The 17,186-nt window shown below is 40.8% G+C and overlaps 1 protein-coding gene across 8 annotated transcripts in view; it reads left to right on the forward strand.

The window, feature by feature from the left end:
• EPS8 (epidermal growth factor receptor pathway substrate 8) overlaps nt 1–17,186 on the forward strand; it is a 140,056-nt gene that overhangs the window by 19,902 nt on the left and 102,968 nt on the right. The gene's annotated exons all lie outside the window — the stretch shown is intronic.

Raw genomic sequence — 17,186 nt, forward strand, 5'->3', positions numbered from 1 at the left:
TGGTTTGTCCTGGAACTTGAAAGGGTAGTTGCTATGGTAACTGGGCACTATATATCCCATTTGGGACTTGAGTTAGGTGTGCAGGCTTCATTTAACTTTCTAGTAGTCCTCTTGAAACGTGTTAAGTCTATGAGCTCCACTAAAACATCATTTCTGGTATACTAAGGAAAAGTAATTCCTCACTATCTCTGCCCCCCCCTTTCATAGAATCACAGAATTGCCTAGGTTGGAAGGGACCTTTGAGATCATCTAGTCCAACCAACAATGTAAAACAAACAGAAACCATCACTAAACCCTTTGTTGCATCCCATTTGCTTGTGCCTTCTTTCTCCCTCCATATGTCGAGTAAGTGACTGGAGATGCTGCTCTGGAGCTTCCCGGCTGCAGGGAGGCAGCAATGGAGGCGCTGGCCCGAGCTGTTGGGCTCCAGCCCTCCCTCCGTTGATGCAGTGGCTGTGAGAAGGGGACACCCCAGGAGCCGAGCGCGTTGGGCGGACACCCAGCCGATCGGGCACAGGGCCTCGGTGGGTATGGTCTGCACCGCTGGGGTCCTGCTCCTGAAAAGTCCCTTTCTCTTTTCCATGCTTTAAAATCAGGCAGGCAGAAGCTCTGGTGACTGCCAGCTGGTGTCCTGTGCCCTGCCGAGGCGTTGCTTCCTTCTGAAGCACCACGCAGGTAAGAGCTCCCTTCGGAGTTCGTGCCCTGGAGGCTGGACCTTGTCCAGGGCAGTTCAGGCAGTTCCTTTTCATCAGCCCTTTCCTAAGAAGGTAACAGAAGTCAGCGGGGCTGCATGTGCGTTTAAAGGAAAGGAGGAAATCTTGATGGGGATGAACTGTTAGGAACCACTGTGTAAATATTTTTACATTATCCAGTAAGAATATTTCCCTCCTCTTTGATTTTTTTTTTTATGCTTTTTTTGCCAAGCTCTAATCAAAAGAAGCTTGGTTTTTAAGATGCAGGAATCTCCCACGTGCAAGAATGTGATGGCGGCTCTCTTTCTTCTTCTGCGTAAGATGTTCTCTCTTATTTTGGGTGATGTTTTACCACTCCTTCTGCGGTAGGGCTGTGGGCCAACCCTGTCAGTGCCCCCGAGCACTCAAACGGAGCAGAGCCCAGGCTGGATCACAGATGATGGGCTGGGTGCCTCTCTGAGCTTGCAGCTGGATTGAATTATGGTGCTGGGTTTGGGTTTCTTTACAACCTAGCTGAGGGGTTTAGCACCATCCGTGAGCTGTTTGTAGACAGCAGCGGGTCTCATGTTCTAGAGTATGTTTGGGTGAGAGAGAAGAGAGGCTGGGATGGATGGCAACCTCCGTTGCTGGTTGTAGGTGTACTTCACGTGCATGTTTGGTCGAGATGCCCCTGGACTTATTAATCATCCCAAAAATTCTTTGTAAGAGTCTTTCTCACCATGGTCAGATCGCACAGCTTGCTACATTCAACTTTTGTAGGCTTTTTGCTAGGTATGTTGGGACATCTGTAAATATTTATTCAGTTCCAGCTGGTAGCTTCCTATTGCCTACTTCTCATCAGTTTGTTTGCAGCACTGAGTGATGGCTGTGGCATCTACGGGGTAAAAAAAATAAAAGAACAGATGACTCTTTCTTGATCCCAAACTTCCCTTAAGCCCTGCTCATGGCGGGGTTTCCATGACTTTCCGATAAGTAAGAGGTCATTTTCCAAAGTCAGGGGGTTGAAAACTTCCATTTGCTAGGATATCGTGAGGTGATTCTTCTTTTTCTTTTTTTTTTTCCTTTTTTTTTTTTTCTTTTCTCCCAGAAGCACAGAGGGGAATCTAGTTCTCACTTCATATTGCCTGTTCCTCTTTACCCTTGGAAAATATTCGTCTACAGATTTTGGGGGTATTTTTGTTTTGTTTTGTTGTGGTTTGGTTTGGGGTGTGTGGTGGTTTTTTTTTGTTTTGCCCCCTTTTTTTTTTTTTTGAGCCAGTTTTGGTAAACAAGTTGAACTTGCTCAAGGCTAGAGATACAAAGAAATTTAGGGTGGTGACCTGAGGCCTTAACGCTGAGACATGTTCGCAGACCAGCTCTGTTACCTACTTGGAAGCCATAGGTAGTTTGTTTTCTCTGTAAGTGTCCCTGAAGAGGAGGCAAATGGAAAGTATTTCAAAGAACAAAGCTCGTAGCCAGCTTTCTGCCTTTCCTGGAGGTGGAAGAGAGAGAGTTATTGTGCGTGTCCACAGTTCTTTTTTTTTCTCTCTTATGATCTTTGGTAGTTGAGAGTGGGGTAATATTTTACATAATTAGAATTTTGTTGTTGATGCTTTACATCTCAGTCCTGACTTGAATGCAAATAACCATTTCGTTAGGTAGAACAGGTATAGTTTATACCCCCGGGACACTGATTGGGAATAACTGTGTAAGGCACTAGATATTTCCCTTCCCTCATGCAAATTTAGTGGGAAACATTTGCCCAACCCCCTCCTCGTTCTTTAGTCTTGCTTAACTTGGAACATAATGGAATGAAACATCGGGTTTGTAACAGCTCACAAAGGGGAAATATGAGAAGTACAGACACTTTAATATTAAACTTTTCTTCCTGGTTGGGTACAAGCTAAGCAGAGAGCTCCTGCACCTGCTGCCGTGTCCCAGCGCTTGCTCTGGGAAGCGCCGGGCTTTGTGGCTTGGGCAAGTTCTCTGTTGGGCTGGGCAGGTTGTGACAGAGGGGTGTGATTTTTCAGACCTGGTTTTGCAAGGAGATTCCCAGTGAAAATGATACTGGAAACTGTCAAATCACAAAGGATTTGCGGATTTCTAAAAAGCAATATGCCGAGCTAAAGTTAGATTGTTTTAGGAACTGCCTAAGCATTGATACACAGGGAAGTTTTTATTTCTTTGCCAGGCTAGAGGACTGCCAGCTTTCACACTGTCAAGGAGAATCCACATGTAACCTGAATAACACATAATCATGTCTCACTGGAACTTAAAAATATGATTTACGGGGCTGACAGGCTCTTTGTTTTATCAGCATTGTGTGGTTGTAGTGCAAACAGAAATGCACTTCAAGTACCTAGAAAAGAATTAGTCTGAAAAATATGTCATGTTTTTAATTCTGTGAATTGTTATGTCTCTTAGTAAGTCTTGTAGGCAAAACATTTTTACTTCCCTCAGGAAGACAGGTGATTAAACATAATATTCACGTTTTCCTGTTGCTGCAGTATTTTTGCAGCTTGGTAATAAGCATTTTTTTTTTTTTTTTTTAATCCATTTGTGCCCACTGTGTTTGGTTTTGCCCACTGAAAGCAGTCTTCATTTCTGGCAGTTTCATGTAAATCGGTCGCATTTCTGGGGACGAAGCTTTGCCGTGCTATTGCTGCTCACTGCAGGACTGGGGAGGAGGTATTTGAATTCCCAGCTGCGTGTTGACAACGCTGTGGTCAAAACTCTTTTTTTCTCGGTCTCCTCAGCAGCCATCCCACCATTGCCGGTATCGGTATAAATAATGAGTGGTTAAAAAAAAATGAACCAAGTGACTTAAACTCCCATTTCTATAAATGTAGCATCTTCCTGCCTAGTTTTTCCTGAGAGAATTTGTTCTAATGTTGTTTGCTCCACAGAGCGTGGAATATATTAATCTCGCTACTTACACAAGGGTAAATCGGGGGATCTTGTGAAGTCACTGGCCCCCTGTCGCTACTAAGCAAATATTTGCCTGGTTAATTTATGAATATTGTAATGATAAAACTTAAAGCTATTACAGACAAGTGCTTAGGTGTTTTTACACTGTAGGTGGAATGTGTCATGTCTCAGCGGAACAGCTACCTGAGTCTCAAGTAGAAGATAATGTGCACATTATCTGAAGTACTGAATACTTTATCTTCATTTTGCTGCGGTACTTGAAGTCATCCTGCGTCTACATTAATTTCCTATAAGGAAAGATTTAGAACTTCAACATCCTGGCCTGAGCATCATTCTTCTGAAGTAACTTAATAAATTGGCACGTAGGCTTGCCATCTCATGGTTGCTTAAGTCCTGAGGCAATATTTAGCGTAACAGAATAAGCAGTGCTCCAGTTAACACAATCATCTCTTATGCAGAAGGATGCATTTATGCCTTTCAAGACAAAGAACCTTTTCACTGTACGACTGGCTATTATTCTGTTAATTCTATGCGGAGAATTGCCACATCTTTGTTTTCCTTTGGGTGGAGAAAGAGTTTGGTATGTTCTCACTGAAGAGCCCAGAGTTTCAAGCCACAACACTTACATGAAGATTAACTTTTCTTAAGGACTTGAGGGTCCCCATGCAGTTGCCTGAAGTCCATTAATCAAAGATTGAAATTTCAGCCTCATGTATTAGTTATGTTTGTCCAGTTCCTAGAGGGCCAGTAAATCAAATTAATCTCAATTAAATCTCAGCATGTGATAGGAGAAGCCAAAAGAAAAAAAGTTCATAATATTGTAGAGTTTAAAGCTTGAAAGTATTATTAGACAAGCAGACTGTTACTTTTTCTGGTAAAAAATGTAAATACTTTTTAAATTCACTTTTCTGTAAATACATTTTAACGTAATCATTTTTAGGCTCGACATAGACTTTCAGTAATACACTGGCTACTGTGCTTTTGTCTTCATGGGAAGAGTATTTTTCAGACCAGTAGGTTGAAAACTCATTTGATAAGCCTGTCTTGTCATCTAAGCCTGTAAATTGTTTTGATCAGCTTTGCAACTGTAATAGTAACCGTAATATGAGAAACAGAATTCCTGTAGTGGATGTTTCCTTCCATGTGCTAGAAGGGGACAAAGCTAAAAGCGATAAAGATGGTAGTCACTTACATGTGTGGGTTATGTATGTATTCTTAAGTTGACGTAAATATTCCATTTAAATCCTACACTAGGAATTATTAGAAGTGTGAGACCATGCAGAATTACTTAACCTCCTGAGGATGTCTGCATTTTGACAAAACAGACATCAGTTTTGTGTCTCTAGGTTTATTGATTGTTTCTGAGGAAAATTGCTCTTTTGATTTAAATCCAATAGAAACTTTTTTTAAATACTTGTCTTCGTCAGGCCAATATTGGCCTCTTTCAAAACAAGAAGGCATCTCTCCACTTCTGGTTCCAAAGGGCATCTTTAGCGTTCTTTCATATCTCTTCTTTTTATGTCTTGTAAGAAAATGTGTGCACGAATAGACATTGCCAATGTTTTTTGTTTTTTTTTTTTTTTTTTTTTTTTTTTTTTTTTTTTTTTTGCATTAAATGAGATTTCAATGCTCTAGAGCTGTGAAAGACAGTATTAGCTTTGGTCTTTCTTCTAGAAACACCTTAGTTAAAAGCTGTCATTTACTTCTCCTTGGCCCATTTCTTCATTCATCTGGTTTTAAAAAAATTCCTAGAAGCTTGCAGGAAGTTTTTGCACACCGGGCACGCTCGGTGTAATCCATTGATATAATTTATGTATTTCATAGGTCTGTGTCCTAGCTAGGCAACCTGAAGTAGCTGGTTTACGTTTGGGGTTGATTTTTGGCACGGCATGGCACTGACAGCAGTGTTTTGAGCCTCCTGGGAAATGAAACTGTTTCCTCCTGAATATGATCTTGATGCGTGGAAAGGGTTCTCTGTCTTCTTTTCCCTGTGCGTCTCCCCTGTGCATCCTCCCTTTATTTTAGCAGGCTTTATTTCATCCTGGCAAACAGAGGGAGACAGTGGATTTATTATTAAACTCTAATGAGAGTGCACAAATTGTTTTGAAGTTGAAGACAAACACCACTGCTTGGGCTATGTAAATAATGCAGTGGGTTACCTGACACACTGGAGAGGCTTCTAGAGTTTCTCACCTCATCATATCTCCTGCAAACAGTTGGTAAAGGTCAGCTTCCAGTTAGGCTGGTAACTGTTACTTTCTTCATTAGGTTTTAAAAGGGTCGTCTCTCTTCTCTGTTTTTTGCAATGTGTCAAAAAAATGAAGCTTCCTGGGAGAATTACCAAAATTTTCCACTTTCTTTGCTTTAATGTGTTCTGCCGACATGGAGGTTCAGAGGTTTACTGAGCACCCAGCCACTCTCTTTGCTTTTGGCAGGCTTCTGAATTGACAATCTAATATATTGCGATGATACAGACATTGTTAACATTTAATTAAAATTCCAACATGCACAGCCATTCTGTATTCACAGGCAAACCTGTGTATTTAGTAAGGGTTTAAGACTGGGCCCTTGCCAGCTTGGTTGCAGCTTCACCCACTTCAGCTGTGCTGTGTTCTTGCTTCTATTAGGAGAAAAATCTGGTTCCCATACTACCTAACAGGCAGCTTCAGTTTAGGATACGTTTGTTGTCCTCTGCAGATCTTGAGGCTGCAGAATTGTCCTGCCCTGTGTGATATATTGGCAGATTTCTGCTCTGTGAAAGGGGACAGAGATGGTGAAAGAGAAGAAGAGGGTTGTGCCTGGTAGCTTCATGGGTTTGAATTAAACCCGCTCTGAACGTAGCAAAAACTTTCCCCTTTTGTTCCAAGCTGGGTAATATAGGTGTATGAGATGTGTTTTGTGCTACCCGTGTTGTCAGCCTTTCCATTATAGCCTCCGATCTTAAGTTTTTTTTATCGTGGCCCTGAGTTTATTGCTCCATGCAAAGATGTGGCATAACCTCTTTCAGCCTACAGTGAACCCTGTTTTATCCACATCTTTCTTGAATTTCTTTACCGATTTGGGATTTTGTTTTGTTTTGTTTTTTTGATTCAGCACCATGAATGTGATATAGCCACAATTGCGAGTCTAAAAGTAGCTTTGAATCATTAAAACAACAAGGTGATGATCATTATTTTAAATGGTTAGAGTGGATTTCTGTTTTTATTTATCTATTTTCCTCAGTAGAATTCTGGTGGTAAGATTAAAATGATGAAAAATTGGATTAGGAATTGTTTATTCAGAGGGATTTTATGTTCGAGTGTGTTAAGCATTGGTAATGATAATACATGACTTTATGCAGTGAACAAAACCAAACACAATTAAAATACTGTGTTGATATTGGCAAGACAAATTTTTAAGCGTTCTTGGGAAACTTAATGGGCTGGCTTTCCTCTAGCTTTCATGTTTTTTGCTTCTGGATGGGATGCACAAAAGTCCCTTTTGGCGGCGTAGATCATTAATGTCCTTATTCTGGCTGCGTGGCTTTGAATTTGTCTAGTCACGTTGCTTTAGGTTACTGTGTTTTGGTCATAATTGCCAAGCAAGAATATTGTGGAAATACAAGGGGTGTGCAGATAGGTTAATATAGAGCCAGGGGAAAGCGTGCATGTAATTATGGTGGTTTGGGTTGTTTTTTGTTTGTTGGGTTTGTTTTTTTCAGTTTGCAGGGAGGTTGGGCTTTTTGCATGTTTGTTTTTATGTATGATAAGTTAGCCCAGGATTAGGTTTTTTGTTTGTGCTGTAAATCCGGCTCTTAGCCTAAAATGAATGTTGATTAGACTTCTGTACTTATATGTGCCACGTTGCAGGATGAGCTCCTCATTAGTAAGACAAACAAAAGCACAGATGAGGTGATATAAGAAAGTCAAAAAGAAACTGAGATCAGATCAAGGCCAAACACTCTTGTTCTGAAATTATAAAACAAAAGAAGAGAGAAGCTTAGAAATGTTGGAAGGTAACACTTTAAATATTTAAACATGAGGATTTCCTTTTTGTACACCCTTAACTTGTAGAAGGGCATTACTGTAAGACATTACTGAAAACATTACCTTTTAATAGGCTTCAATAAAAGAAACATTAGCAAGAAAACATTTATAAGTGGTGGGTTTTGTTGTTGTTTTTTTTTTTTTTTAATAAGTGGGACGTTTTGAAAGATGATTCCTGGCTCAGGCTTGGCAGAGGCTGGGTAGAAATTGATTAAAGTAATATTACTTTTAGTTGTCCATTGTAGGGCTCCTTATGAGTACTTGGCCATCATTAGTACCAGTCGTCACCTACAGGAAATGGAACTAGGGGACCTTGTCTTACAGCAAAGGAACTGTCATATTTTTTATTCTTTTGTGGGATCTGAGGAGAATATTTAGCCCTAAGGTCTCCAGAAATCCCTGCCTTTCAGAGTATTGAGAACTTTGCAAGGGCATGTGGCAATAGGACGAGGGGCAATGGTTTTAAACTAGAGCAGGGTAGGTTTAGATTAGACATGAGGAAGAAGTTCTTTACAGTGAGGGTGGTGAGGCACTGGCACAGGTTGCCCAGAGGGGTGGTGGAGGCCCCATCCCTGGAGACATTCAAGGCCAGGCTTGAGGAGGCTCTGAGCAACCTGATGTGGTTGAAGATGTCCCTGCTTACTGCAGGGGGGTTGGACTAGATGACCTTTAAAGGTCCCTTCCAACCCAACACATTCTATGATTCTATGAACTCTGTCCTGGCCAGAGTCCTGCTCCAGACTGGATTGCTCCTGGTGGTGTGTGTTAGCGCAGTGGGAACTAACAACAGAAGTAAAGTGGTAGTGATAAGTACTATAAAAATATGGTTTGGTTTTTGAATCTGTTTTTTGTAGGAATTAGTAGTTATACTCTATTGGGAGCATTGCAGTTTCTTTTGAAGGAATAGAGTGGCCCCAAGAAAGTTGCCACCTTGTCCTTGTTGCAGAGTAGGCAAACTATAAGGTTCCCGATTCTTCTTTTAACAAAATAACATGTTGCTTTTTCCCTTAGACCTGATAGCTAGCCTGAAAAAAAGGTTTGTTTTTTCTTTCTTTTTTTTCCCCCCAACTGCATTACTAGACTAGTAAAAGTTATTACAAAACTTGTGTTTCATAGTTGCATTGATTTTTAAGATGATTTAACTTGGAAGGCGATACAATGAAGCACATTAAATTCTGATAAACCAGTCATTCATGAAGTAGAGGTCATACAGAAAATAATAATGAGTTCAAAGAATGTGGTCAGTACCAACAATGGAGTAGAAGAAAAAAGGCCATTAGTGGCATCACAGGTTGCTTTGAGTTACAGCAGAAGCTTTATTACCTTCATGGGCAATATCAGAAGAGACTGGAAAACATCACTTACGGTTCAATGCTTTGACCCTAGTGGACTAGATGAGCTCTAGCATCAGTGATTCTAATCAGCAATAAATGTAAGGGCATAGGTAAGAAATGATACTTAAGAAAATGGGGAGGCAAACTGAAAATTGTGGCATCCAGATGTCTTGATACTGTGCCTATTTGTGATTCCCAGAGAAAGGATAGCACACACTGATGAAGAGTATCTGGTTTTATTGCTGAGTTTAAACAATGTGACTTGATGTGCTTGAGTGTGGGGGGAAAAAAATTATATGAGCTTGATAGAAGTTTTTAGTGTTTCAGAGGCCATGTCTGTAGTATGTTCTCTCTTCTCCTGCAATAAAAAATTCATGAATCCAAGTTTTGATATAGCTTGGAAGCAACTTCTGATTGCGTCATGATGGGGAAACTCCCCCTGCTCCTCAGCTACAAAGAGAAGATTATTGGCACTAAAATTGATTTATTGCTACAGGCTATGCTTAAAATAACTTTTATTACCATAGTGGCCATAATGTGGTGGAATTCTGTAGGTGTGTTGACGTGGAAACCCCTGTGCTGTTCTTTGTAGAAGTGTTTTCAAAAGGCTGCCTGATTTTTGTGTTTTCCTTGATAAACAGAAAAGGTTCAAGATCTTCCTGATGACGCAGTTCTGTAGTGTGGTAACAGAGCTAGGAAGGGTCAGGTTCAGGAAGGACTAATAACTGCACAGTTTTAAATTTATACCAGTCTGAACTAAATGTTCAGTCATTCATCTTTTGGCCATGAGTTTTCTTCTTAACTATCTAGTTACTGAGTGCTTCTTTGTGCTTCTTCTCCATCCTTCTCCTTGTGAAGGGATTCCCTTTTTTCTGGCTTCCTTCCTCCACGTCTCTACAAGTCTGACAAGACAAATGAGCTATCATAAATTAGCAAATTTTCTAAACAAGTTTCTTTATTTGCTAAATTTCAGTACGAATACTGGGCGTTTTGCATAGTGCATGCTGCCTTTCTGAAAAAACAAGAGGAACCTGACTTTTCAGGCTACAGTGGGACAGTTTCCTGGACTATTTCGGCTCTCATTTTACAACAGGGCTAGCAAAGGAAGGACTTAATAGCAAGCAGCTGGGAAACTGGGAAAGTTATTTTTCTTTGCTACTGAGAACAGGGGACGTTTTAGTAGACTTTAGTGCTGAGATATGTGAAGGATGGATGTTGTTTTACCCTGGTCCATGCTCTCTACAACTACCTGAAAGGAGGTTGTAGAGAGGTGGGGGTCGGTCTCTTCTCCCAAGTAACAGGTGGTAGGACAAGAGGAAACGGTCTCAAGTTGCTCCAGAGGTGGTTTAGACTGGATATTAGGAAAAATTTTTACACTGAAAGGGTTATCAAGCGTTGGAACAGGCTGCCCAGGAAAGTTCTTGAGGCACCATCCCTGGAAGTATTTAAAAGACGGGTAGACATAGTGCTTAGAGATATGGTTTAGTGATGGGTTTTGTCAGAGTTAGGTTAATGGTTGGACTAGATGATTTGAAAGGGGCCCTTCCAACCTAGGCGATTCTGTGATTCTATGATTCTATCCTCTTTGATTCCTTATTTCTGTGGAATGTCATCTGGATTGTTTGGGTTTTTTTGGTTTTTTTTTCCCCTTTGCTGAACAGCAAGATTGAGCAAAAAAGGTCAGCTAGAAGAACTAGCACAGTTACTATTCACAGTCTGGTTTTTGCTGCTCTGAGCACCTGTGGCAAAGAACATCCCCTTCTAAACCAGCAGTAGGATGAAAGAAAATGAAATAAGTGAAATATCTTTGGTTGGTGCAGGGGGAATGCAAACTTATCTGCATGCTGAACAGGGATATGATGGGTGTTTTTGCCCCAACATAGTATCTGGAAGTCGGTAGTTAAAATTCTTCAAGTCACATAGAACGTGGTGAGTCTGGGAATCAAGGGCTGAGAGCTCTGCTCTGAACACCCTTCAGAGTGACTAGAAAGATACCTTCCCTTTCTCATGCCTGCTGCTCCTTTCCGAAAACAACCAAATTATTTTTCTTACTGCTTTTCCTGATGCCACACGTAATGCTTCGTGCGCATCCTTTAAGCTCCATCAGTCCTTGTCAAAGGTCTGAGAGTCGATGTAGTTTTTAAGAGCGTTCACAGTCCTACGATCTCCCTTCGTGGGAGTGGGCGGGGAATTTATGTTTGAGCTGCTAATGTCCATGTGTCTGTTCCCCACTGCAATACCCTCCATGCACGTCCTTTTAAAGTCTGTAACGGTATTTGAAGACAGTAATCTAATCTTCCTGAATAATATGCTGCTCTCAGTTTTTTTTGCTTACTGCATGCGTGTATCTAAAGAGACAGATTTGTTTTCTGTAGCACCAACAAGAAATCCTGGGTCTGTTGAAATGTACGACCAAGCGTCTGTTGACTTCAGAAAGGCAGAAACTTAACCATGTTAGTCTTTTATTAATAATCTCTCTTTACTTCAAGTTAAAAAGAATAATTTTAGGAATACTACCAAGATATGCCTCTGTTAGGGAGACGAAGGGTTTATATACGTCTATATTTGCCAGCGTGACTTCTATGTGCTCAAGTTTAAAAGTGGATCCAAGTTGAATGTATAAAAACAACTTTTATAAAACCTGAGACTAATTAATTTCTTTCCTACTTCAAAATGAAACAAAATAAAAATGGTACCGATTGGTTTTCAATTAAATAAACCTGATCCTTGGAGAGCTTGAAACCTAAACATTGTGGCAGGAGGAACCTAAAAGTAAAACGGATTTCATTGTTCACCCCGCCAGAGTCAAAGCTGGGAAAAAGGCAAAAGTAAACAAGGAGACAGTCACAAGTAAGTAGCCACTGAAATAATCTAACAGCTGTTAATAAACCAAGTCTGGCATTACTGTACGGAACCAAGGAAGGTATAAACATCGAAAGGGCAGCAATAATAATAACAAGAAAAATGATAGTGGTTTTGAATGTGGCAATGAGGATGGACAACGTTTAGACATCTGACTGAGATTTAGGAAACTTTGTATCAGCATAAGTAACATGAAGTACATTTTGCACTTCTATTGTCTTTCCATCAGGTTTCTGTCTTTTTTTTTTTTTTTATATCCTTCCCAGTTCTGAGTTTTTCGGTCCGTTTAGGATTACTCTTCTACAGTGGGATTGTAGTGCAGCATTTTGAAATGATATTGTTGAATATAATCTTTTAAGGAGTGTCTGACTTGTATATGAGTTGTGTGGAGGTGTCTGCCCCTTTTGGCATTCTGCACATTTTAGGCAAAATGATGCAGCATCCTAACCCATGCGACTGTGAGAAGAGATGGGCATTTGTGCGGCAAATATGACAAATATGCCTGTTGGTACATTCTTGGGAAAAACTGCACTTCTAGTGGTTCTGGAAGTAGCTTTGCATTGTATGTTTTGTGAAAGGAGGATTTCTGTTAGTCAAGAAACTCACAAATGTAAACAGAACTATTGGAGAGTTAGACATCCGTGTGGTTTTTTGGGGGCTCAGTGTCTGCATGTAGGGTAGAAAGTGTATTTAATTTATTTTTTTTGAATTTTAAATCCATTACTATTTCTAAACAGGGTTTACAAAACATCACACTAAACAATATGTTGTCTCTTTTGACCTTACCAGTAATGCTTTTCTCTTTGCCTTGCAAAGAAGCTTTTCCCTGTGGACTCACCCATCAGCTGAAAAAGCTGAGCCGAAGTTGGTTTAGTTTTAGTTTTGTTTTTTTGTGTGTTTTGTTTTATTTATTTATTTTTTTTTTGCTAGAAGATATATGACTGATTTAGGAACAAAATGTTATGTGAAATAAACTGGTGTTTGATGACTTCAAGTTCTTTTTCTTGTACTTCTTTACCATCTCAACATGCTGCATCTCTTATCTCCACATTCTTAAACCCTGCTGTTGTGCATCAAGAGAGTACTATTTAAAAAAAAAAAGAAAAAAAAGAAAAAAAAGAGTTGATTACAGCTGCTTAGAATGCTATGGGGAAAAGGTTTAAAAAAAAAATAGTCCAAACTCCCCCCTTCTCCACCCTAGTGGTTCTAGATCTGTTCAGGTGCCCAGCTCCACTCACTTTGAAGGGTGTGACTGTGCTTTTTCAAGACAAAGCTATGCCAAATTAATTGAAACTTCATTTTTATTTTTTTCTTATTAAGTAAGTCTGGCCAGGCCGCACTTACTTGGATTAAATACAAGCAAAAAGAAAACTCACATTGGTTCAGGAAGTTTGTTTTGTGGCTCTTCGGAAGAGAACATTCTGTCCCCTCTTTGCAAAACCAATACAAACAGTCTCTTGGCACAGACACCATTCTTTGTAGACACCTTACTTTAAATTATCTCTCGGTTATTTTGCAAGATTAAGTATCGCAGTTCCTATTTCCTGGATAAATTCTGCCTTGTGTAATTGTGCTTTCACTTTGTAAGTCACATCTGCAGAGGTAGTTGGGCAATACGATTAAATCTTCTAAACACTATTTGAGCTCCGTTGATGAAAGATACTGAATAATAGAAATTGTGATTATAAATTGTAGGATAGTAAATGTTGTTTACAAAATAGCACTTATTCAGAAGCAGTTATATCTCATTGTAGAAATGATCACGTAAATATGGGTGATTATTGATGTTACTGAAAAAGAGCTGTAGAAATACAGAATAGCAGTAAAACATCCAGAACTGTGGGGTTTTTTTCTTTAATGGGTAGTTGAGGAAATGTGTAGGAGTTCTGCAGAGATATCTTTTTTTTTTTTTTTTTTTAAAGAATATTATTAAGCTACTCTGGGTTACTAAAGGAGTATTGAGGACAATGCACTTCCTGTGCCTACGTTGGGCATTTCTCACATGTGAGAATCTGGCATGAGCTGCTGGAATTACGAATAAAATCAGGGAAAGAAACGTCCGCTGTGCAACCTTAATCAAACAGGGAGCAATCTCTAGTGCCCTCTTTTGATAAAGTATCCAGTGGAACCAATTAGGGGAGGATCTTAAGTGATAGGTTATTGGACTGATTCTTCAAGTGGCTGTATCTCCTACTGACTTAGGCTCTCACTAGAAGGGAAATGAAGGATATCTTGTACCTTCTAGGTGGCAGTCCTACTTGTAGTACGTAATATTCCCAGAGAATGATAAAAGCAGAACAAATCTCTGCTGTAACAGCTTTGAAGTGAGCTGAAGGTTTACGCACACATTCAGATGTAATTTTTGAGAAAGAGCTAAATTTTTTTATTATGAAAAGAAAAGACACTGAAAAACACCAACCTTGCGAACTTTCCATTTCCATACATTTAAATCCAAAGACTAAAGTGTTTTGATTGTCATGTCTGTCTTATCTTTCTAGCAAAGACTTTTTCCTATAATTAAAAGGGCATCAATTTTTCTAATTGATGCCAAATCCAATCCAAACCACCCACGCACTTATTTCACCCTTCCCTCCCCCTCCCATCATTATCTGATATTTTGTTTGCACAGTCATTATTCATTAACTCTGTTCATGTCCAGGGCTGCAAACAGTAAAATCACATTAGCAAGGAGGAGCTCTGAGACTCACCAGTGAAATCTGTTTTTTCCTTTTCTGTTTTACATTGGCTTTCAGAAGAGAATCCCAAAACCTGTCACAAATTTGGGAGATAAGGGGCTTGGAAGCGATGAATGTGCTCCTGTTTGGTATTTTCTTTTCTTAGCAGAATTCTGTAGTTCTTTCATACTACTGAGAAGAATTAAGTTCTGTGCAAGAGGCTGCCGAGATCACCAGTTACTATTGGAAAAGAAAAGGGTGTAGTCCTCTTTTTTACATACATACATATATATGATTGGCCAGAAGGCCAATCGCTTCCTGGGCTGCATCAAAAGAAGTGTGGCCAGCAGATCCAGAGAGGTGATTCTCCCCCTCTACTCTGCTCTCGTGAGACCCCACTGTGTCCAGCTCTGGAGCCCTCAGCACAAGAAGGACACGGACCTGTTGGAGTGGGTCCAGAGGAGGACCACGAAGATGTTGAGAGAGCTGGAGCACCTCTCCTATGAAGACAGGCTGGGAGAGTTGGGGTTGTCCAGCCTGGAGAAGAGAAGGCCCTGGGGAGACCTTATAGCAGCCTTCCAGTACCTGAAGGGGGCCTACAGGAAAGATGGAGAGGGGCTGTTTGCAAGGGCATGTAGCGATAGGAGGAGGAGCAATGGTTTTAAACTAGAGCAGGGTAGGTTTAGATGAGACATTAGGATGAAGTTCTTTACAATGAGGGTGGTGATTCACTGGCACAGGTTGCGCAGGGAGGTGGTGGAGGCCCCATCCCTGGAGACATTCAAGGCCAGGCTTGAGGAGGCTCTGAGCAACCTGATCTAGTTGAAGATGTCCCTGCTTACTGCAGGGGGGTTGGACCAGATGACCTTTAAAGGTCCCTTCCAACCCAACACGTTCTATGATTCTGTGATTCTATATATGTGTGTATATGTGTATGCATGCAGCGAAGCCTATTCTCTTGTCTCAGAGCTCTATAGACGACCCTGTTTTATTTAGAGGTAACTTTTGAGCATGTCCCTTTTCCTCTTTGGCCTGTCCTCAGGTGGCTGTGTCTGCCCCCTTGCCCTTTTGAGAGATAGAGGTCTGCACACAAAGGTCTCACTTTGATTGCTCCTGAAGCCTTTTTGGTCTGTTGCTTTTCCAATGTTTGACCTTTGAAACCAATGGCAACCCTCTCACACTGACCCAAGGTACTGGCAAGCGTTGGATGTGCCACTAACCATACCTGGCTCTTGGGGTGCTCCTCCACACTTGCACTTGGATTTTATTAAGACGACTGTCGCCTTTATCCGTGTTTTGCAAAGGAGCAAATGGGCACGGAGGGGTAGTGAGCTGGGAAAGGCTTGCGGCTGGAAAATGAGGTATGGATAGAAGGCAGCCCGTGCTGCCTTCATGCGTTGTGCCCATGTGTTTTCCTTTCTTCAACATGAGTTTCCTGGTCAGCAAACTGTTAATTGCTTATCTCCCCTTAAAATATTAGAATTTTAAGTTTTTGACAGAATTGGGTGATTAACAGATAAACCACCACTATAATCTATATTAGTAAGCAACTTGATAAAGTTCAGTACATAAAGTATCTCAATATACTACTTCTTATGTTAATATGCAACTACCGGATCAATTCAGATTGACTGAATTGACCCGTTACCATTTGGCCTTGTTACTGGATTGACTTGTTACCGCTTCTTGCTAGTTCTGTTGCTGTATCAAATCGATCTGTATCTTTTTAATTATGTTTTACTGGATTTATCGTAAAATGGAAAACATCACTGCAGGGCTGCCCCTGTAAGGGAGGGAGAACAGGACCTCTCGTAGAAGTCCCAGAATTAGGATAATGTCAAAATGATGTCTCAAAGAGAGTAACTCATAGAAAATATACAACTGTAAATAGAGCAGGTTTGGTGAAATTTAAAGGATGGTGCAGCTACGAAGCTGGAAGTGACTTGTTATGTGCATCCAGGTTACAACAAAGTGTTAGATATGACTAAAGAAATGAAATAAAAAAGGACTAAGCTTGTCTGAATTCTCGAATGTCAAATTCAAAATTAAGGGGTGACAAAAATTTGAGGAGAAAATGGGAGAATACCATAATTGTCGCCTTCCAAAAAAATATTTTAAAAGTTGCACCTTTTGCTGTCTCCTTCCTCTGCTTTTCATCTTGGCTTTCACCTTATTCTTTCTTTCCTGCATCCTCCTTTCCCAAGTGCCCCATGGGCTCCAGCCCCACTGGTTTGTGGGGAGGTTTCTTGAGCTGTCCCCACTTTCTCTCAATAAAAACAGGTTTTGTCCTGGGTGTCTCTCTCTCATTTGGGCCATGTGGCTTCTGGTGCCTTGTGAGCCCAACCCTGGTCTGCTGCCCCTCAGCCTCGGCTGGGTGCCAGGAGCCCAGGGGCTATGAGGGCAGCAGGGGTGGGCTACAAGAGGGACAGGGATGCGAGGTGTGGAAGGGGCTCCGCTCTCACCAATACTTCCATCCTTGTGCTTGACCAAGCTTTTACAACATGTATTTACGAACATGTTAGGCTCTCGTTCCCTTTGGATTTGCAGCCTTCTTGGCTCTGCTAAGTCACAGGTCCGTGGCTTTGTAAACTCCTCACCCCAGCCTTGAGGAGGGATCCAGCCCCAAACTGTGCTTGAAAGCAGGGGTTGGGGTGGAGGTTATTAGGTATCCTGACTATGAAGTTCCTGCTA

Source organism: Rissa tridactyla, chromosome 1, assembly GCF_028500815.1.
Source record: "Rissa tridactyla isolate bRisTri1 chromosome 1, bRisTri1.patW.cur.20221130, whole genome shotgun sequence".
In the NCBI taxonomy this organism is placed as follows: domain Eukaryota; kingdom Metazoa; phylum Chordata; class Aves; order Charadriiformes; family Laridae; genus Rissa; species Rissa tridactyla.